Source organism: Mastomys coucha, unplaced genomic scaffold (genome assembly GCF_008632895.1).
Source record: "Mastomys coucha isolate ucsf_1 unplaced genomic scaffold, UCSF_Mcou_1 pScaffold2, whole genome shotgun sequence".
NCBI classification, from domain to species: Eukaryota; Metazoa; Chordata; class Mammalia; order Rodentia; family Muridae; genus Mastomys; species Mastomys coucha.
Window position 1 is genome coordinate 13830969 of NW_022196902.1, and position 17359 is coordinate 13848327.

At 41.8% G+C, this 17359-nt stretch overlaps 1 pseudogene across 1 annotated transcript; it reads right to left on the minus strand.

The window, feature by feature from the left end:
- Positions 1-13420: 13420 nt before the first annotated feature.
- Positions 13421-16922, minus strand: LOC116097828 (annotated as a pseudogene). The gene has a single exon (XR_004121568.1). The product of XR_004121568.1 is annotated as a mitogen-activated protein kinase 6 pseudogene (transcript).
- Between the last annotated feature and the right edge of the window lie 437 nt (positions 16923-17359).

Below are 17359 nucleotides of genomic sequence, written 5' to 3' on the forward strand. Positions count from 1 at the left end.
ATGGAGTAATTTACATGTAAATAAAGAAAATATCTAATAGGAAAAAAAAAAAGACAACAGATGATCAGCATTTGTCCATTTTTACGATTGCTTTGATGTAGCAGGAATTTATTGGCAAATTTATCTCTTTTTTCTGCCTTTCGCCTATGCTTTTGAGCATATATTTATGTACATTTTTATTTTGTTTTGTCTTGATATATGTGTATATATGAATGATTGCATCCTTTACAGGAAGGTTCAGTTTTTATCTATCCACTCAGTCCTTGAGCTTTGCATAGCCCCTGGCTTTGTCCTTGTGCTCTAAAGTATAAATAAATTATTTAGTGTCTCTGTGAGAATAGAAAAGGAAGAAATACAGAATATCAAAAAAAGGGAGATTAATTCTCTGCTGATTTTATGACATGACCTTAAAAAAGCCCAAAGGCATGCAAATTGTTCTCTACTTCTACAAAACATTGAGAGATGAAGCATTTTAGCCAAAACTATGCAAGCATTTTTAATGAATATTATACAGCTCTGGGAGGGGAGAGTACAAGGGCAGAAACTAAATACATCTACCGTGATGCATTATGAAAAGGCACCTCCTGGGAATGTGGTAGGGCACAAGTAGGAAGCTGGTGTGTGGCACAGGGACTTCTTGGAAACAATTTGTTCCTTAGAATGGGAGCTACTTTTCCATGCTGAAAGAAGCACACATGACAGTAGTCAGAGACAAAAACATGCTGTTTTCTTGGAATAAACTAACACCAAACTTTCTCTGCCTAAAAATTAAAATTACATTAAGCTCACATAAGTGATTGAAAATGCCAAGCTCTGTTGCATGTTCTAAATGCACTTTAGTAACATTTAAAAGAAAAAGTTATAAAGTGTGTATACATGTACACACACACACACACACACACACACACACACACGGAGGGGGAAGCATACCCAGAATGCCCATGTATGTGGCTGTGATGGAGGAATCTCAGGGTAACGTGTGACTGCAGGAAGGGTGGAGTGGCTACAACACCATACAATTCTTGTTCTCAATAGCATTAAATTATGTACAAGAACTTTAGTTGGGGAGTTAATTTCAGGTTTTATTGCAAAACAATTAAGAAGAAAAATCCTTAAAAGAAAATATTGGAAAAGCCAATCTATTTTTAAAAATTGGTGTCTGTTTCCAGTTCCCAAACCTTGTAATGTCCGTGGGAGAGCAGATACCCAGTATCTCAAGTCAGTCTGCATTTGTTGTTTTCTGTACAATAGAAGAAAACAGGGAACGTGGAGGACAGCAAGGCTATCGAGGCAGTGAGGATGTGAGGCTCCAGGAACCCCAAAGGACTCTACTTCAGGCTTTGCTTCACCCTTGAGTAAAGAGGCGTTCTTTGGAATGTGACTCTGGTAATGCCCCTGAAAGTTGTTAGCCCAGTGTCCACTTTCCTTTTCTTCCCAACTCTTCATTTTATTCTAAGTGACAATGGAAATCAACTCAAGGACTCCATGTCCTGGTCTCCTTGGAAAGTAGAAACAGAGGAGGCTAAGGTAGGGTAGGTTTCTGAGAAATGTTTAGAAAAGCTAGAACATCTTTGAAGCACCCCCCCTCCATTCTTTACCCTTCCTGTGTCCAGGAACCTAGGTACGATTGCTTGAACTTCAGAACTCACCATTGATGACCATGAAACCTTGATGGGAAATGAGCCAATGGTGGGGAGTGGACTCCTCCTGTGCCTGCAATGGGCTTCACTTCCACATTTCTTCCAATCTTTCCTTCCATTCACCTTACACTTCATAATTTTTCATACAGTCTTGTACTTCTTTAGTTGACTGTACTATTACTATCTAAAACCTCTATGTACTTAGTGTTCCATCTTTATTAACATGGTATAAAAAACCAGGCATAGGCATCATGTTTGGAAAGATAAAATCCAAGAAATCTTACCAAACTGGATTTGTTTCTACAATGAAACAGATTCCCTGGACCATAACTCAGATTTCAAATACATAAATGCCATTTCATACACCTGTGTCTGACTCCTTTTACTGAAATCAAAATAATAAAAATAAGAGCTTTAGGAAGGCTTGAGATCAGTCTTGGCAGTGGGATCATTATATCTATGCTCTCTGGTGTACCTTTCAATTATTCTTCCCCTCTAAGAGCAGAGCTGAAGCAGTCAGTGATACTGAGCTCAGATATTTGCTTTTCTTGGTAGACCACTAACAGGAAATTAGTTTTATTAGACATGCCAGTTAGTCCAGAAGTTCCTGAAATATAGTACACAGCCTAGCCAAAAAGGACAAACATGTTTCTTCAACAAACTAATTATTAAGGAACTACTGTATAGATGCTGGGTTTAGAGTTGGAAATGTATATAATATACAACTTTCTCTATAGACAGTAAGGTTCGTGAAGACAAGGAATATACAGCCTGGGTTTTTGGCATGGGTATCTCAAGTATCAAGAAGTCAAGACAAGGTTTCATGAGATTTTCCACGAAAACTGTACGTGTTGCTTCCATCTTAATTCTCTGGGTCAAAGAGTGTCACTGGGCATTTTGTGTCTCTCCTATCTCAACACCATTTGGGTCCCGACTTTTGAGTAAAGGATTAAAGGCACATGACATAGCTTTAAGGAGATACCCAGCTTCTAAAAGTAGGGTCATCCTAACAGGAAAGCCAAAAAAACGTGGATGCTTATGGACTATTTGAGTGGACCCTCGAGTCCTTTGCCTCTGAGGAGGCAATGGGAGTTGTAAAGACCAACATTAGAGTTTCTCTATCTAGCTCTGGGATGCCTCAGTTGGAGTTCGTGTGGTCTGAAAACCATAAGGTGAATGTTGGCACTCAGCAGATATCATCCTGGATAGACAAGGCACACCAATTAGGTCCAGCCTTTCTCTTATACAGTACCTAGGGGTGGATTAGATGCATGACACTGGGCAAGGAAGCAGGGACATGCTGATTCTGAAGAAATAGATGGAACTCACAGTAAAAGGGAAGAAGACATGGATGAGAGAGATGGCTAAATGGGTAAAGACATTCGCTGTGGGAACTAGGCAACTTGATTTCTCCTTCCCCACCACTCACATAAAAGTAGAGCTGACCTTCAAGCTCCACACACAGGTCATGACATATGTGCCCAGGAGCATACACATCATGCACATGTGTAATAATGCATTTAAAAAATATACAAGCAGATCTACTTCTCAGAAATACTTGGGTTTGAGACTGAAAGAGTAAGCCCATCACACTGTATTTGATATATCTGTTTTTAAATAAAACATCTACTGAAGCATAGTATATATGCAGAAAAGGACACAAATCATAGAAGAAATAAATAAATGTCACAATGCAAACATATTCGTATTTCGATTCCTAGATTGGGAAGGCAATAGATATAACTAGCAATCAATAAGTCTGCCTTTCCTCACCTAAAAGCCCTACCCTGGGTCCTCACACTGTGAATTAATTTAGCATACCCTCATTTATTTTCAGCATATTTCACACATTATTATGTCTGCAACTGATCCATGTTGTTGAGTACAGCTGGTTCATTTTTAATACTAGTTGGTATTCTTCTATTGTATGGTTAATAAAACATTTTACTTAACTATTCCCATTCTGTTGTTGAAAGCTATTTGGGTTGCTTCCAGTTTGGGACCACTGTAATATATATATATATTAATGTATGTAATATATATATATATATGTGTGTGTGTGTGTGTGTGTGTGTGTGTGTGCATTTTCCCATATTGTTAGGCAGAGCATCTGGATACATTTCTCTTGTATGACAGGTTTCAGTGTATGTATACAGGCAGGTTTGGTAGATGGTTCAAACTGCTTATCAGGGTGGGTGTGCTGGTTCATACTCCCACCAGCAATTAAGGAGAATTCTAATTTTCTCCTACATGTTTACTAACACTCTGTTGCATTGCCAGTTGTAAAGTTTAGTTATAGTAGAAGGTACGTGTGTGCATTAAAAGAAGGCAGTTAGTCTTCCTTTCCTCGCTAGTGTGGCGGAGCATCACTTCATGTGTTAATAATCTGTTTGTTTTACTCTTTATTCAAATATTTTGTTCATTTTTCTACTGAGATCTTCTCATGGAGGTGTAGGAATTCTTTATGGATTAAGATATGCACCCTGATGCACACAAGCTCATATACATGCTTGAAACTGGCTTTCTCATGATGTAATAAGCTTATTAAACACAGAGACATCCTTCTTTTACTGTGATTCTGTGTCTTCAGGTCTTCCATCTTCACTGTGAGTCTCTGCAGATGTGCCTGACCCTTTAGATCTCCGTGTGAGTTTTACAAACAGCTGACGATTTCTGTTGAAGAATGCAAGCTGGTGCTGGAATAGCCTTGAATTTGAAGTATAGGAAGCTCTAGCCCTGAAGCTGCGTGTGTGTGGCTTAGACCTGAAGCCGTGAGAGGCACTTATACAAGGAGCATGAGACCTGTGGGGATGGGGATTTTCTGGGGCAGAGAGAACCATGTACAAAGAGTCCATGTATAAAAGGCTTAGCAACGAAGCAGAAGAAAAAACGCTGAGGCGAGGAGGGTGAGATGGAGTCAGTGGAAAAGGCTGGTGTAGGCAGCTTGGGTGCGCAGAACCCAGAAAACAGCCATTATTGCTTTACTATTGAAACAGTCTTTGGAAAACAATTTCACTTTACCATTTATTCAACTTAAAAGGTGATTTAATTAAAAAAAAAAAGCCTCAGAAACCCATACAGCTATAATTTGATTCTCTTTGACTCAACCCAAAAAGTATAATATGAGTTTTGTTGGATTCTTGGATTCAAACTTGGATTGAATACATCTGTGGGTATTTTCTGAACCTGTGTACCTCCCACAATTCCCTGTAAGGAACTCAGCACACTGAAACATTTCTCTGGAACTTGCAAAATGTCCCTTGATCTGACTCAGTGTATGTTCACTTCACAGCACCTTCATTCTTTGCTCAGAGGAATGCCACAAAAGAGATGAGTCAACTGTGCGCGCAGGGGTGGGAATCTGAGGCCATTGTTTTCCAGTAGCCTCAGGAAATACTTGCTATGGAGAATGAGCTCTTTATCAAAAGCTCTTTTGTTGCTCTAAGGCCAAGCTCTAACCTACATAATGACTATATGATTTAGAATGCTTCAAAGCATCTTTCTATTTTCAAAAAAATAAAATGCAGCCACTTTAGCAATTGCAACCTTGCTCCATGTATGAAGCCTGTTCAAGCAGGCTCACACTATTATATTTGTTTCAAATTGGGACTCTTTACAATGAACTTCACACCAGTCTCTGTGAGTGATTCAGAGAGCTAATCATCAGCGTGCTGTCTTCCTGCTCTGTGAGAATAGCATCCAGTGGTTGAATACCATAGTTACATCGTTGGACCCTTCCAACGACACAGATGATAACTGAAGCTAAAAAGCAGATATTGAAAGCCTTACTTATTCCTGAGTTTAGGGGAGCCAGACTCTTACAGAAATATCAGGGGTGCAAAGGGGAAAAGTAGAATTACATATAACAATGGGGACTTTCCTATGCAGGAGTGACTTAGCACCAAGCTGTGGTTTCAGTCATTGATTCACCTAGCTTTCTAAGGCCCTAGTAGACTTAGCCTCAACAACAGGTATGGTCTAGAAAACTCATGTCATGTGAAGTCAAAGGCTTAGTAGACCATCAGTTTCTTCAGAAAACATATATATTCTTGCATCTGAGTTTGAGTGGTAGTAGCCCTTGGGTGGTGGTGGCCCTTGGGTGGTGGTGCTGGCACAGCCAGCAGTGTTTATCAACCTCTGTTGGACAGTGGTACAGGAAGCAGGCTTTTTTTTTTTAAATCAACGAGAGTAATACAACATTTTCACTTGTCTCTTAGTTCTAATTCTCTTCCCTAATTAGTTTTCCCTTATTTTAAAAACATTTTAATCAAAGTATAATCACATCACTTCTACCTTTCCATTCCTCCCTCCACCCTTTCCATGTCCTCTTCCTCAATTCTTCTTATTTCTCCCCCTTACTGCCCCTCAAGCTCATGGTATAGTTTGCATGACCTAAACTATTCTGTGGATCTTTTTACTTGAACTAATGTATAAATCAGGAGCAATTGTAGATATTATGCCAAACAAATACAAAACACTGGGGTGGTATTGCTTATTCGTTGGTCCCCAAATCCCTGTTAAGAATTACTAGATGATAGGTCATGAGGAACAATGGAATTATCATGAATGCAGTTAAGCACTGCTTCTAAGTACTGCTGACATAGCAATCTTCTTACTACAAAAAATAATAATTCTAACACACATCTGCGAGTGTGTGTGCTACACACTTTCCTATAATCACAAAATTTGGGAGGGGGAGGCATGAGGGACAAGAGTTCAGGGTCATTCTAAGCTATACGGTGAGTTTGCCATCACCCTGAGCTATATGGGAGCTTATTTCAAAAGACCAAACCAGCCAATCAAACAAACAAACACAATAACAAAACCCCCATATACATCTTCTATGTAGTTATTGATAGAAAACACACACACACACACACACACACACACACACACACACACATACTAACTTCAGCAAACAGACTATAATAGAAGTTATTTTCTTTCACCTTCTCTGGTGAGAAGTAACCCCTTTGCCCCACCCTCCCTGGTAGCATCACTTTGTACTGTCTGTGATGTATGTTTGGCTTTAGGAGACACCGCTTGCTTCCTGATCCTCTGGGACACCATCTCATCTAGTATTTTGTTGCCTTCTCTATGATAGGACTGAAAAGGAGGACATGAGTGTAGAACACTATATACCTTCATAAAGGAGGCATATGACAGGGAGGACAGTATACTTAGAAAATAACAGCCTGTGACACACGCTGGTGTCCCCTTCTAAATGCAGAAAACAAGGTCTTGTGGACACGGCAGCCTCACATAAGAAGTCCCAGCAATTACGACAATATGCACAAGCTTAAGCCAGACCAAATCCCAGTAAGGAAAGGAAAGGTGGGCATGAAGCCCTGCCCCTAGTAAGGAGCTTTTGATGACTGACAGCTCTTGGGAGAAGGAGAGTCAATTTTCTCTGAGAGTACAGGCCACAGTAGATTTGGGAGGAATTTGGAGGGGGTATACAATCAGCATACATTGTATGAAATTACAAAATCCCAGTACAAATTTAAATGATGAAAACAGCATAAATTATGACCCATCAGTTATCTGTTGGTACAAGTGGGGAATATGCTTAGTGGCATGTATTGCTTCAACCCAACCAGGTATTCCTTGTGCAGAGATTTGGTGGTGATGGCTATGGCAGTGGATGCAGCAGATTCAGCAGAGGGGGCAGCAGCAGCAGCAGCAGCAGCAGCAGCAGCAGCCAGTGACTCTAATGGCTGTTTTTCTTCCTTTGTGGTTGATATCATACTCTTGAAAAGCATCAGGCCATTTTTTCTTAGTGGAGAAATTATCAATTTATTTTTATGGTAGTAATAATTATTCTGCATTTCATTTTGTCTCTGGTTTCTGCAATCTATTGACAGGATATGCTTCTCACATAATCTTGGTGTCCTGCATAACATAGCTTTTGGACCAGAAGCTGACTTTATAGGAAACATGCAAGGCTAATTTCTATAAAACTGAGTGTACTGGCTGGTTTTGTGTCAACTTGACACAAGCTGGAGTTATCACAGAGAAGGGAGCTTCAGTTGAGGAAGTGCTTCCATGAGATCCAGCTGTGGGGCATTTTCTCAATTAGTGATCAAGGGGGTGGGACCCTTGTGGGTGGTGCCATCTCTGGGCTGGAGGTCTTGGGTTCTATAAGAGAGCAGGCTGAGCAAGCCAGGGGAAGCAAGCCAGTAAGAAACATCTCTCCATGGCCTCTGCATCAGCTCCTGCTTCCTGACCTGCCTGAGTTCCAGTCCTGACTTCCTTTGGTGATAAAAAGCAATGTGGAAGTGTAAGCTGAATAAACCTTTTCCTCCCCAACTTGCTTCTTGGTCATGATGTTTGTGCAGAAATCGAAACCCTGACTAAGACACCAAGTACTCTTCTATGTTCCTTTCTTCCTATCTATTGGGTTTACAGAACAATGGAAAAGCCTGCTCACATTTTTGTGGAAACACTAGCTGGATGATATTTTCTTTCAGAGTTAGTGTTTGCCCAGTTGGATGCAACGTCTCTAATAATCTCCAGATGGGAGGCAGAGGTGTTCTAGAACCAGAAAATCCGTGTATGTAGGGCTCGAGATTAAAAGCGGACTGAGCGTGGTTCCACACAGCAGGCTCTTACTGTGATACTTCCTTCCAACTCTGAAACCTTGAGCTTGACTGATTTAGGGACTTCAGGCCCCAAGAGGGACATGCATCTGCAGAGAGACACACAGCGTTTCCACTCATTTAAGAAGTGAGCCTTTCACTTACCTGTCTGAGGCCTTTGTAACACTGGTTAAACTGGCCAAAAGAAGTAAACGAACCCAGAGGCTAAGTAAAGGTCAAGGGTCTTCATTTTCAATCCAAGATTGCTCTCTCCTTCTAAAGTAGAGTGAGGAGGGAAATGGTGGGTGGGCATGAGTTGTCCTAACCCTAGGGGTCTCTGGGAAGTCCCTTGAGACCACCATTGCTGTGTAAATTTAGAGAAATGGTCTGGCAGTTCCATGTGGGTGGGACAATCAACCCTCTGTTTCCTCAGAAATGGAAGCTCTGGAGAGGTTTTCAAGTACTGGCTGAAGAGGTCCACAGAATGACAGGGCCACAGAGAAGCATATATATAAGGAGAGCAGCCATGGCCACAGAGAAGCACATACATAAGAAGAGCAGCCATGGCCTCAGAGAAGCACATACATAAGAAGAGCAGCCATGGCCTCAGAGAAGCACATAAGAAGAACAGTCATGGCCACAGGGAAGCACATACATAAGAAGAGCAGCCATGGCCTCAGAGAAGCACATAAGGAGAGCAGCCATGGCCACAGGGAAGCACATACATAAGAAGAGCAGCCATGGCCTAGGCCACTTGCTGGACAAGTGCTTCCTCATGCCCACACTGGTGTGTGTTTTATTATGACCCCTTATCTCTGTTCACTTCTCCCACTACATCTTTTGAGGTTAAATTTAAACCTTTGTTTGAAAGTCACAAAGGCCAAAGTGGAATGATGTCAACAGGAGAAGGATAGAAGGATCTAGAAATTCCAGGCTTAGAGCTGAATGCAGGGACTGATGTAACTTAGGGCTCTATCTGTTCAGGAAGTAGGAGAATGAGCTTTTGCATAGAAGTGGGGTTGCTATATATTAGGAAGATCGATTGACTGGTTATTTTGCAGAGCTAATTTGGGAGTGAAAGGCATGGTGTCTTCATGTGATCTTCTTCATGTCCTAATCGTTTACCTCCTGGCTTTCCTGGCAGCTCCAAAACCAAGTAATCTTTCCCTTTTCTTTTCCAAGTTAGAGATGGAAGTGGTGGGATTTATCATCAGAACTGCTTAAATCCGGATAGTGCTGGTTCCTCTAACCAGCACTGCCTGTCTTTTCCTTGTCACCATTTGGAAGCTGCCCTGGCTCGACATTTTTAGCATCTCTAAGGGGATTAAGGCTCACAGTTCATTGTCTTCAAACTTCCACAGTAGAGAATCATAAAATACTTCAGTATAAAATGCCTAGAAGCTCAGAGCAGACAGAAGTCCCCATCAGCCTCTGGATGTGCTTTCTTGATATCAGAAGGTGCCCACACGCAGCTGTGTGGCAGCAGTTGAAGAACCTAGCTGGACCCCTTCATTTATCAAATTGTCATGAAATCCTATTGGAAATAATGCTGAATGCCAACTGCAGACGCTGCTTTTCAGAGTGGGCAATTGGGGAGTGTGGAGGTACTCATTCACATACCTCGGTCCACATAGATCCTGAGAAATGATGCTTCAAAGTTAATCAGTGTCTCCGGAATATAAAAGCCTCTTCTTCCTTCCCCTCCCTCCTCTCCCCGTTCTCTTCCTCCTACTTATTCCTGCACTCTGTTTTAACCGAGGTCCTGCAAACACCACACACACACACATACATACATACACACACACACACACAAATGCACACACACGCATTCACACACACACACACATGCATACATACACATACACACATGCATATACACATACACTCACACATACACACATACACAAACATACACTCACACATACACACATACACAAATATACACATGCATACACGTATATATTCACACATACACATGTACACACACATATACACATGCATATACACATACACTCACACATACACACATGCACACACATACACTCACACATGCACACACATATACACAGACATACGCAAACATACACACACATACACACACATACACTTAAATTGCTGGAAATCTAAGTGCTAGTATCTGGCTTTTGAAGAAAGTACATTTTTCTTTAACTTCTACCTCATACCTAGCAAAAGTTCATCAACAGTATATGAAGGTTTAAAAGATTGTGAGAAGCCAATAAACCTCACAACTTGAATACTTCTTCCCCAGCAAAAAAAGTAATTGTAGCAAAGCTAAAGCAATTTAACTCCAATCGTGGGATTTGTTATTGAGCTGCTCCCTGATAGCAGGCGGTATAACATCCATTAAAGGGTCGGCAGGATAGGAGCCAGGAGAAACTGCTTTTGGCACCTTCTGGTCATATGCAGTTACCTCTTAGATTCTACTAAATTACAGCATCTTATCTGCAAAATTAAATTTTCTTTTAAAAAGTGAGCAAGGTGAAAAAATTGGCCAGCAGAGAAACGAATGCTCCTCTAAGATCAGTCTGCAAATCTGAGGCGCACAGAGAGGCCATTGAAGGATTCAAGATAAGCTTATGGGAGAACCATTTCTTCTAGAATTCTCCACACTGCCTCCGCAGTTGCTGAAGCAGATCGGGAGGGAGGCTGAGGGCCAGGAGGGAGGTCCTGGGCTGTTGATCTCATGGAAACACTCCCAGTGTATGTGGAGAAGCCCAGTGGGCAGACTCAGCTGCTACAGAACTCAGTGGGAGGACAGCTTCCCCTCCACTGAGAAACTAGAGGTAGCTGCCCGCACCCTCAGACACCACTCTGGCCCTGTAGCTAGGTGAACAGACTAAGTAGCTGTGCATCTAAACAGGCATCAGTTTATGCGGCTGGGGAGATGGCTCTGTTGGTAAGGTGCTTACCATGCAAGCACAGGGACCTGAGCTCAATTCCTGCCCCGGGCATGTTTGTAACTCCTGTACCCATGCTCCTGCACATACTATAAACACACACACACGCGTGCACACACACACACACACACACAAGCTCATGTGCACAGGCACACATACTATAAACACACGAGCTCACACGCACAGGCACACATGCACCTTAAAACAAGTGTGCTTATGAGTACCACTGCTTTGAGGATGAAGCTACCCACAAAGTGCTTAGAATCACAAAGGATCAATGACAACGAGAGGAAGGGAAGGGAGGGCGTGGGGATGACTACAGAACCAGGTACCATCCAGAGCAAACTTTGGATGAACTATACTCTTAAACTTTGGATGAACTAGACTCTTACTAAAATCCATAAAAACAAAAAGTATCAGTCTTCAAGTAAAATGCATTTGGACAATATTTAAATTTTCATTTTCATTCTTAACTTTTTACTTTGGTGTAAGAGAAAACATTTCATATTCACAGTATTTCAAATATCTTAAAGAAACAGAAAGCTGGGCGTGGTGGCGCACGCCTTTAATCCCAGCACTTGGGAGGCAGAGGCAGGTGGATTTCTGAGTTCGAGGCCAGCCTGGTCTACAGAGTGAGCTCCAGGACAGCCAGGGCTATACAGAGAAACCCTGTCTCAAAAAACAAAAACAAAAAAAAACCAAAAAAAACAAAACAAAACAAAAAAGAAACAGAAAACATGTAACAAAACTAGCCTGTGACTTTGGCCTTTGGCTATTATATAAGTATATAAAAATCAATCACATTTTGGGGAGTGGAATGCTACAAAAATGCAGAACCAGTGAAGAGTATTTTCTGCGGTATCATTTTCCAAGCAGCCCTTGAAAGACAGCATTAGCTCCATGGTGGTGGAGAGAGAAACTGAGGCACAGAGAGTATTGAATAAACTTACATTCTTCATTCTGGTAAGCTGGCAGGGGAGAAAAGCAAATACGCGCATGTATTTGGGATCATATTACGGTTGAACCAAGTTTCGCACCAGTCAGGTGCTACCTGCGTCTCCTTGCCATCTCAGAACGCTTTGCTTCGTACACTGTGTCCTAACATTTGAGCACACAGCCGCAATACTGATGATCAAGATAACATGGAGAATAAAATCTGCACAAAGTTAACACATTAGAACTTTTCCATGAGTAATGTGCTTCCCGAGATAAGCTTTATTGCATAGAAGCGATTAACAAGTTTATGGGCTGTGTAGTTCATGTTCCCTCGATTGCTGAGCTCACTGGAAAATGAGATGGAAAAGACATTGAACCACTCTGCTTCACATTCCTTGACTGTCTGGTCTGTATCAAATTGGCATATTAGGAAAGGTGGTTCCTGGAAACTTCTCTGTCCCCGTCTTGAGATACTGGCATTTTCTTCTTATAGTCTAAGTCAGCATCATTTTGTAGACCTTTGCCAACTACATATCATCCCAAAACACTTTTAAATACTAAAGAAAACTAAACACAGCAGGTGGATGACCCTTCTTTGTAGAATCACACATGCCAGGCAGACATTGGTCGAGAGGGGATCTTGGTGAAAACAAATTGTTCAGTCTTTTCTGTGTCTTTGAGCCCTCCCCATCAACTGTAGGGAAGGTGGCGCCTCTTCTGGAGTAGGAGAGTGAAATGTCCTATATAGTGTGCATTAAAGAAGAGCTCCACTGACTAGAAAGGACTTTATACATCTGTCTAAGTTTTATTTTTCTAAGTTGTAGTGAAACATTTGCATGTGTTTAAAAAAAACTGCATAAAAATCTTTATCAAACTAAACGTGTCCTTTAATACGATTCCTTAGTAATTTGTGCATATATATATATATATATATGTATATATATATACATATATATATATATATTTTACATTTAACCTAATTTTATTCATGCTTGCCTAGGGATGGGGAATAGATCATTCAATAAAAACATACAGTAAAAATGGGGGTTGGAGGGGGGGAAGGCTTATCATGTACAATGTTTAAACTAAAATAATGATGTACCTTAATTACTTCCATGCACACAAGTCTAACATTAGAAGTTTTTTAAAATAAAATAAACACCATTAAGACTTCTAGGAGCATTTTATAATAAATTCCTAATTTTTTTCTTTGTAGATAGATCAAACACCTCCAAAATACAGATTCCTATACACAGTGAGTACTTTACTTAACGTACATGGCCAGCCTCAGGACAACCTGACGTCTCAGATCAGCTTGGCAGGCAACAAACCATAGTGCCAGGTGGAAAGAAGGGCAGTTGCAAATAAACTTAAAACTAAGTTAACTTTTATAATTAAATACAGAAAATACACTGATTTGCTAAAAATAAATAAGATGTGATGTATTTAACACTTCACTATAAAGAATGAACACCAGAACGTTTATAAATGGTGAACGAGTCTCAATAGTTTAGTATGATAAATGCTGGCTAAATAGAAGTGCATATGCCATGGAGCACTATGGGTGGGTTATGTTTCACCACATACTTGTGTTACCTTGAGGTAGGTGACACATGTGTACCAAATTCGGCTTTCGTTTTCAGTTGCTGCTGTTATCATGTGTCTTAAGAAATGTGTACAGTATGAAAAACTTGAAAATACTAATGAATGAAAAATGTTTCAGGAAAAAAATAGATCTTTTCATGCAATTATGTACAGTCTCACTGTGTAAGTTTCAAGGCAAGGTTTTCTTTCCTGTAAAGCAGGTCACTGGTCTATGAGAATGTCTATTCATCCTAGCACGTCTTGTCTCCTCCTGCACTGCATTGTTTTGCTCTATTCTTTGTGTGTATGTGTGTGTGCAAACGACATGCCAGTTCAAATAAAAACTAACTCACATGTAGAAAAAGTCTGTGTCTTACAAACTGAGAACCAAGAAAAATCCTTGCAAATTAATGACACCTTCCGATTCAAGTAAAAAAAAAATGACTTAAAACATTAGTGATAAAAAACACAACACACTTCATGAAGAACAAAGAGAATGTCTGCTGAGTGTTTGGTTCAGATGTTTCAGAATGCTGCTGTATGTCTTGGGAGGGATTTGAGGGGAAGATTTCATAGCGGAAGGTGTTAACGCGGCCTGGATGGACTTAAGTGGGGATCTCACTGGACAGTGGAGCCGCGGGGTGCCTATGGACTCTAGCTGCTTGCTCAGGAGGAACTCCCCACCGCTGGTCAGAAGCCCTGCCTCACAGCCTCTCTCCCCGCGCTTCCCTTCCTCGACTGGCTCAGTTTCTAGCATTTCAGAATCCTCCTTCCTGCTAAAAAACTTGCTGGTGTAGGTGTTCTCCTTCTCCACGTGCTTGCTCATCCTTCCTGACCTCACAACAAAACTGACTGATGAGGAAACACTCCTCCCCGCCACTCACAAACTGGCTGTCCCAGGAGGACAGCTTCCAGCTGGGCCACGTTAGCCCTTCCCTTTTCTTGCTTCTCTTGGCTGACTGACTTGGATATCAGGCTTTTCAATTCTGGCTGGGACACTGAACTATTCAAATCGTTTAACTTGTCAAGTACATCAGCAGACTCGTGCTGGGCACTGAGCTGGATGGTCCCTGCGATGAAGGAGTCGAAGCCTTGGCCCCTCTCCCTCTCAGCCAGCTGCTGGGACGCTTCCTCTAGTGCGATCTGCGCCTTAACCAACCCGTTCCTCTCACACTTGGACTTGCCTCTCTTATCGGATTTTTCTTTACATTGTTCTTTCCAGTTGGAAAGATCTATAATAAGCTTGGGCTCATAGTAATGGTTAACCTCACTCTCCCTCCACACCAGGTTATCTAAGTATGACGATGAGCTTGTTTTGTAGTTACAGGTATGGCTACATTCCAGATCACAGTACTTGTTCTCCTGGTGATCTGAGTACCGCCAGCAAGGCTCAGCAGAGTAGCTGGGGTGGAAGGCGGGATCTTCCAGATACTTCTCTCGGTCTCCGTCCAAGTACTTTCGAGGATCAACTTGAACTTCTTCATTGGTGACATCAGACAGAACTCTGGGGTCAAGCTGAACCTCATCAATATCAAAGTTGTTATGAATAGGCCAGTCATGCTCTGAGAACTGACAGTCGTGGTACCTTTCCTAGTTATAAATGTGACTATGTGTTTCATCCATAAGCAAAATGTCGTCCACTTCGTCTTCTATGTGGAAAGGATGGCTTGAAATCGGTTCATCCATTGGGAAGGAGTAGATGCTCATGTAGGGATGGCAAAGTGCTTCCTCGGCTGTCAGCTGGTCCATGGGGCTGAAGGTCAGAATCTGTTCCTGGAAATCCAGTGCTTCACGACTGACTAATCCCCGGAAGCAGCTGAGTTAGCGGTTTGTGTGGCTCAGTCATGTCGTTTCTAATGTAAACTGGAATCACGCTGAGAAGCTCCTGCCGATCCTCCTCATGCACCACAGGGGTAGACTCTAAGATCAGCTGCATCTGTTCAAGTTCATGTGCACCTGCAAAGAGGGCTTTACCAGTCAGCATTTCAGCAAAGATGCAGCCTGCAGCCCACATGTCAATGGCTTTAGTGTAATTATTAGGAGAAAGTAAAAGCCGTGGAGATCTGTACCATTTGGTAACCAATCCTTCAGAAAGATGACCCTTATGGGAATAATGAGGACCCATGATCTGTGCCAGGCCAAAGTCACCTATCTTCAGCACCAAGTCTTCAGTGTTAATGAAAAGATTAGTTGGCTTGAGATCTCTGTGCAGTACATTTGCAGAATGGATGTATTTGAGCCCATGTAGCAGCTGATACATGAAAAGCCTGGCATGCTCTTCCAGTAAAGGGCCCAGTTCCAGCACATTCGCCAAGTCTGTCTCCATATACTCCTGAACAATGTAGACGCTATTTAGCTCCGTGAGAGAGCCCATGTCGTCTGTCAGCTGGCTTCCACTGGAACCAAGAATTTCTAACACTTTTACAATGTTATCGTGGTCAAGTCTTCTAATAATTTTAATTTCACGGAGAGCATGTTTGACACTCTGGGGATCAGTGAGGACAATTTTCTTGATGGCTACTCTTTTGTCACAATCATTGTCTACAGCAGAAAAGACTAAGCCATTGCCTCCGCAGCCCAATGGTTTTAAGTCCATGTGCCTAGAGATCAGATCAAAGCCATGAATGTTCATGAGACTTTCAAATTTCTCTGCAATTTTGAAACCCTTACAATTGCCTTTTCCTTTTAAATTGTCGAACTTGTGTAAACAAGGAAGAAAACTGGCATCAAAAGGAAAGATCTCTCAAAAAGGGAGAAAAATAATCACGCTCCCACAGCACGATGGTTTCTTGATGTTCATTGCAGACCCCAACCGGGCCCGCTGAGTTCCCCTCAGACTTAAAGCTCAAAAATCTCTATTTATACTGAGAATTAAGAAGATTGCAGTGCTCATAGTTCAAGGAAGGGCAGCAACTCTGCAGACATTTAAAGAAAACACTCAAGAAACTCAAACGGAATGAAATGACATACTATGCACTCGGGTTTACTATGCTAACGGACTTAACATGGGACAAAACTGTGAATAAATACGTGCCCGGCAGGCCTCTGTGGACATCTTCTCACAGTGCAGATACATTCAGTGTAGGTCCTGAGGAACATCCTAAGGTGCTGGGAAGCACTAGTTCCCTCTGCTTCCTCGCTTCCTTGTCGCTGTGTTTCAACAGGAAGCCCTGGTGATGCTGGCTGACAGGTAGGTGTCTCTTCTTAGTGATCAGGTGGCTCCAGCTCACCACAATCACAGAAAGCTACCGTCCATCTTACTCTGATACAACAGTCTGTAGTCCAACTCCCCAACAACGGTCAGCAGCAGCTATGAATGGAAGTCCAAGGATCTAGCAGTTGCTCAGTCCCACAAAGCATGCAAGCCAAAGGGCCTTGTGTGGATATTTTCAAGGTAGAAATAAAATGTTTTCACTTCTCTTAGGCTATTTATAGTGGTTGTATGAGAAATGTTTCCCTGGGCCTTTGTCACAACCCTGGACAAAGAGACTGAAGTCCTAGATCTGTGTACAGGACCATCATGAACTCAATGACTCCTATGAACCTCTTTGCCAAAGAGCGACAATGATAAGAAGAAGGTGCTGCCTCACAGAATCGTGGTGGAAAGCCAGAAAGAAAGCACTAGTGAGCTGTTATAAAACTCGGCTTAGACAGTGCATTGTTCCTCTGACAATGCTAACCATAGCTCGGTTATACTTTAAAT